The 5,298-nt window shown below is 32.2% G+C and overlaps 1 pseudogene; it reads right to left on the reverse strand.

Moving 5' to 3' along the window:
• Positions 1 to 466: 466 nt before the first annotated feature.
• LOC113200107 (olfactory receptor 2J3-like) lies at positions 467 to 1,395 on the reverse strand (annotated as a pseudogene).
• Between the last annotated feature and the right edge of the window lie 3,903 nt (positions 1,396 to 5,298).

Raw genomic sequence — 5,298 nt, forward strand, 5'->3', positions numbered from 1 at the left:
TTTCAAGTTATACCCATTTTCTATACTATATATTATAGAAAATATACTATATAGTATAGAGGAGATATATATATATATATATATATATATATATATATTTTTTTTTTTTTTTTTACTGGCATTCCAGGAAAAAAAGAAATATAAGATAATTATTTGTGGTACATAACTCACTGTTGTACTACAATTAGTGAACTTATTATAACACATAAATTATATGAAAGAACATGTACCAAATTCCCTTCAATACTTATTGTTCATCAAAGAACAACAGTGTTGGAGAAAAGTATTGGAGGTGTGCCATTAGTCTCTAAATAAACCAAGATAGGAGACAAAATTATCCTGCCTAGAAAGAAATAAATTAAAAGACCGATTTTGCAAATTTAAGAATTGATAGTATCATTTGCAGATAGGAATTATAAACTGAGTTCAATATATCATTACACTGTTAATGTCACAAGTACACAGGTCATTTTCTTCTTATTAGTCTTCTAACTGCCTCTCTTACATCTCTGTTTCTGAGGGTATAGATGAGTGGGTTGAGGCTAGGTGTGACAACAGTATAAAACAGGGAAATAAACTTCCCTTGATCTTGAGAATTTTCTGTTGGTGGTTGAAGATAAATGCAGAGAACTGGAATGAAAAAGAGAGAAACAACCATAAGATGGGCTCCACACGTCCCAAAGACTTTCTTACCTCCAGTAGTTGACTGCATCCTCAGTACAGCCTGAGTAATGGCACCATAGGATGTTAGAATGAGGACAAGAGGCATGAGAATAAAAATAGAGCTTGTGACCATGAGAGTCAGCTCATTAGCATGAGTATCAACACAAGACAATTTCAGGAGTGCTGGAACTTCACAGAAGAAGTGATCCACTTGGTGATGTCCACACAGGGGTACCCAGAAGGTAATGAGGGAATGGAGTGCTGAGTTAATAAAGCCACTTGCCCAGGAAGCCACAGCTAAGGATTGGCAGAGTCGAGGGTGCATGAGGACAGCATAATGCAGGGCTTTACACACAGCTGCATAACGATCATAGGACATCACCACCAGCAGGACAAACTCTGTGGTTCCCAAAGCAAGAGCAAAGAAGAGTTGAATCATACAAGCAGCATAAGAAATGGTCTTCTCTGGGTCTCAGAGGTTAACCAGCAATTGGGGGATGGAGCTGGTGGTGTAGCAGAGATCCAGAAAAGAGAGGTTTGAGAGGAAGAAGTACATGGGAGTGTGGAGACGGGAATCCAGGTATGACAGTATGATGATGAACAAATTACCTATCAGTGTCATCAAGTAGAATATAGAGATTACAACAAAAAGAGCTGTTTCCAGGTTAGGCCAATGAGAAAAGCCCAGTAGAATTTGAAGTATCCTTCAGAAGTTCCATTGATTTTTTCCATCGTTGTTTTCTGTTACCTGAGGGAACAAAATCAAATTATCTGAAAAAATATAAGAAAATGATTCAAGAATCATAGGTACATGTGAAAAATGAAGATAAACCAATTTTTTAAAGCCTGCCACAGTTGAATTCTATGATAAGTAGGGCACTAAGTGAAATTATCTCAGTAATTGTCTGAACAATAATAGAACCTTCAAGTTTATATTTGATATCAATGAATTGTAAAATATATTGGTGAAAACTAAAGTATTGCATATACCAGAATATTATTTAATAAATATAAAAGAAATGTTGACTTTAGGAAGACAAAAATGGATACAAAATTGGTAGATGATAATTTGACAAGGAACAGGTTATTTACATAGTCTAAAATATCTGTTCACCATTTAATTGGTAATACAAAGTAAAAGATAGTAATTTTATATTTTTTAGTTGCAGAATCTGGTGGACATCCCCATAACCAGGTGATGAGTGTCAGCATCAACAATGTTGAGAAAAACCAACATTATCGGGATGCTAATGTGATGCTCTCAACAGAACACAATACTGCTTCAGTCATATTTCTGCCAAGAATGCAAAATCTAATTCTAATATTGAACAAATTTGACCCAACTCAAAAGAATGCAAAGTCTAATTCTAATAATGAACAAACTAGACCCATCTTAAAAGAAACAAAACACTTTTCTTGTACACCTCAAAAATGTCAAAGTCAATAAAATCAGTGACAATTGAGAAACTGGTTTATGATAAAGGAGACCAATAAGGCACAATAGCTAAATTTTTGATTCTACAAAAAAGATCTGCTAAAAATTATTGAGACCATTGGAAAAATGTGAATATAGACTATTGATTAGATAATATTATCTCCCCATTAAATTAGCTGATTTTTAAGTGTACAAATTTTTCATAAAATGCTGTTCTTTTCTTTAAAATTTAACACAAAAAGGCACCATGTTGGTGGAACATAGCCTCTCCATTTCATTCTCAAGTGCTGAAAAAAAGTGATGGATCGATAGATTGATGGATAGCTGGTGACACAGACCAATAGATACACCAGTTTTTAAAAGATACATAGGTATATGATAGAAAAAGAGATGAAAAAACAAAGATTTTTAGGGAAACAGTTTACTAAGGCACAATCTAGGTAAATGGTACATGGTGGTATATTGTACCACTTTTTCTAATTGCTCTTTAAGTTTGAAATTTTACTACAAGAACATACAAAATAATTCCATTTACCACATCCAGATATTCGTCTTTTTATAGAAAAAAGTAACACCAACAATTTAAGTTAAAAATCATTCTCAGGTAAATTTTAATTGATATGTAAATAGTAATTGAAGAAATACCTAATTTAGTTGAGAAAGATAACTTTCATGAAACAATATTTATTACCAAACAGAATTTTTGTTACTAAATGAGTGACTTCAGTTTTCTTTTTGGCATTTTTAGGTTAATATCATTTATGTGACAATAAAAACCATAATATTACAATCCTATTAATCATACATATGGTTGAAAATACGGGAGGACAAATTTTTAATTTTGTAAAGATATCGAATTATTTATATAGGATATAAGATATTTAGATTCAATTAGATGTGCTTATAGAAAGAACTTTATCATCTTATTTTTGATTTGGACTCAAAGTTACTTTGTAACTATTTTCTAAACAAAAATAGAGATAACAAAAAGAGACAGACACATCTTACAATAATTTAAGAGTATTAATATGTGAACAAGGTAGAAATCTTGATAAATGAATGTTCAAATTATCTGTAAAGGTTGTGTGAGTCTAAATTTGGAAAGAAAAATTTGTAGGGAAAAGAACAAAATTCATTGACAGCACAGACAAAGAAAGGGTATGGAGAGGAACCTGGTGATAATACTTACAGTTGGAAGAGTGCATCATGGGGATGAGAAATTGAAACCCTTGGTCCTGAGGTAATTACATGATATCTTTTTTCTCTAGGATAATAAATATTATGGCACTTAAATTCTAAGCACAAGTTCTAATTACCACATATTTAGAAATTTTCAATTTACAGCAGAACTGTGAATATCTAATGAAAACATAAAACAGATTTGGTCATTTAATATATTGTAGGTAATGAAACTCACATTTTGGTTTTAAAAAGAAACACATATTTGTGAGTCTTAAGTAATATCTTTTTTCCTGCAGTTTTTCAATCTGCATATTAAATATTAATATTTCCTTTTGTTATATAGTCATTTTAGCAATGTATACCACACCATTTAAGTTTTCTATTTTCCTCTGAATACATGGTCTCCTCCCACTTTGCCATATCCTTTTCTCCTTTCCTTTCTTGGCCAATGCATTCTTTCATGATTTCTCATAAGCCATGACAAAAAAAGAAAAAGGTTACCTCAGAACCACCTGTGGTTTCCTCTTTTTGTTTTTCTTGGTTGTTTATGTTCTATAAATGCACCTCTAATAATAAAAAAATAATGTTGGGTGTAGCTAAATAAGTGGGTTTCAGCAGCAAAATTTGAAGCATTCAATTTGGCTCCATGTCTTTAAGACTGCTCAGATTTTGTAATTCCTAATGGTATTGGTCATGAACAGAATATACTCCAGTTGTTACACTAGCCTAGAATAATAGCTTCAACTCAGAAACTCTTCAGTTTAATCAGTGACTACACTTTAAAAAAAACTTTCTTAAAAGTCACAACTGAATTCAAAAATAGCAATAATCAAAGAGTAAATCACAAATATTTCTTCACCATAGACTACTGCCATTTGAGGGATAATGGTAATTTTCTAAAAGAGTGTTAAAATTTCTTTAGAATGGGAAATAATACATATAAAAAGTTTGGGCCAAAATGTTGTAGTTATTTTCTCATAGAGAGGTATTTTTTTTTGTCTTTTATAGTGCTTCCATGACTTAGTTCATTAACTAAAACAAAGTGGCAATTGTGAAATATCTTTATACAATGCATGAACTTTCTTGACTATTTGTACACAGAGAACATAAAGAAGAACTTGAGATGGGGAAATTTCATTTTTTCAGATGAAAAAACTTAAAAGTAGAAATCTTATGTTTTAACTTTCTTATTAGTGGAAGGGAGAGAAATAGAGATCTGCTCCAAGGATGTTCCTATTGGCTGTGGATGGCTTCTCCACTATAGGTTTAAAAGTTAGCAATGTGGAAGGAAAAGGGTTGCTATTCCTATTTCTTTTTTTTTTCCAGACAAAACCTTTTTTGATCTTGATTACATTACTTCTTTCATATTCTTACCTAGTACTCAAATGGTACAGAAACAACTTCTTTCAATTCTATCATCCCATGTCTGTCCACGTTCCCTGTATGTAATCTTCCTTATGTATCCTTCATGTGTAGAAGACTTGATTTTTTTGGTTTTCTTGAAATCCCGAACATGAATTCTTGCCTACACCATAGATTATAATCTACAAAATCAAGTCAGTAAAGCAAAATCTTAAAATTACTCCACTTTACTAACTGTGATTATCATTGCTTCAGAAGATAAAATCCTGTGTTTACTCAAAGTATTTGAAGCCAGAAGGAAAAACTCAGAACCATCAGTGTATAGGGGATTGATTCTTAGAACCTTTGGGCCTTTGTGGAAACAGAAGAAGAATGTGACATAATTTCCTTGACTGGGTCATAGGGATGGCAAATCCCAAGTGTCATTTAATGCTTTTTGAGACTTGTCTTAGTTATCAAACTTTCACAGGAATGTGACTACCATGATACCTCATTATTATAGGAAAATTACAATGAATTTTTAGTCTGACCATCACTGAGAAAAATGCTGAGCAGTGTCTTCTGAGAAGCAGATTTCTAGAGTTACCTTAAATTTCTTCTGCAAATTCTCAACCTGCTAATGGCTAAAATTGGAGGGATAATTTGTCAACTATCAC

Source organism: Urocitellus parryii, chromosome 8 (genome assembly GCF_045843805.1).
Source record: "Urocitellus parryii isolate mUroPar1 chromosome 8, mUroPar1.hap1, whole genome shotgun sequence".
Taxonomy (NCBI): Eukaryota; Metazoa; Chordata; class Mammalia; order Rodentia; family Sciuridae; genus Urocitellus; species Urocitellus parryii.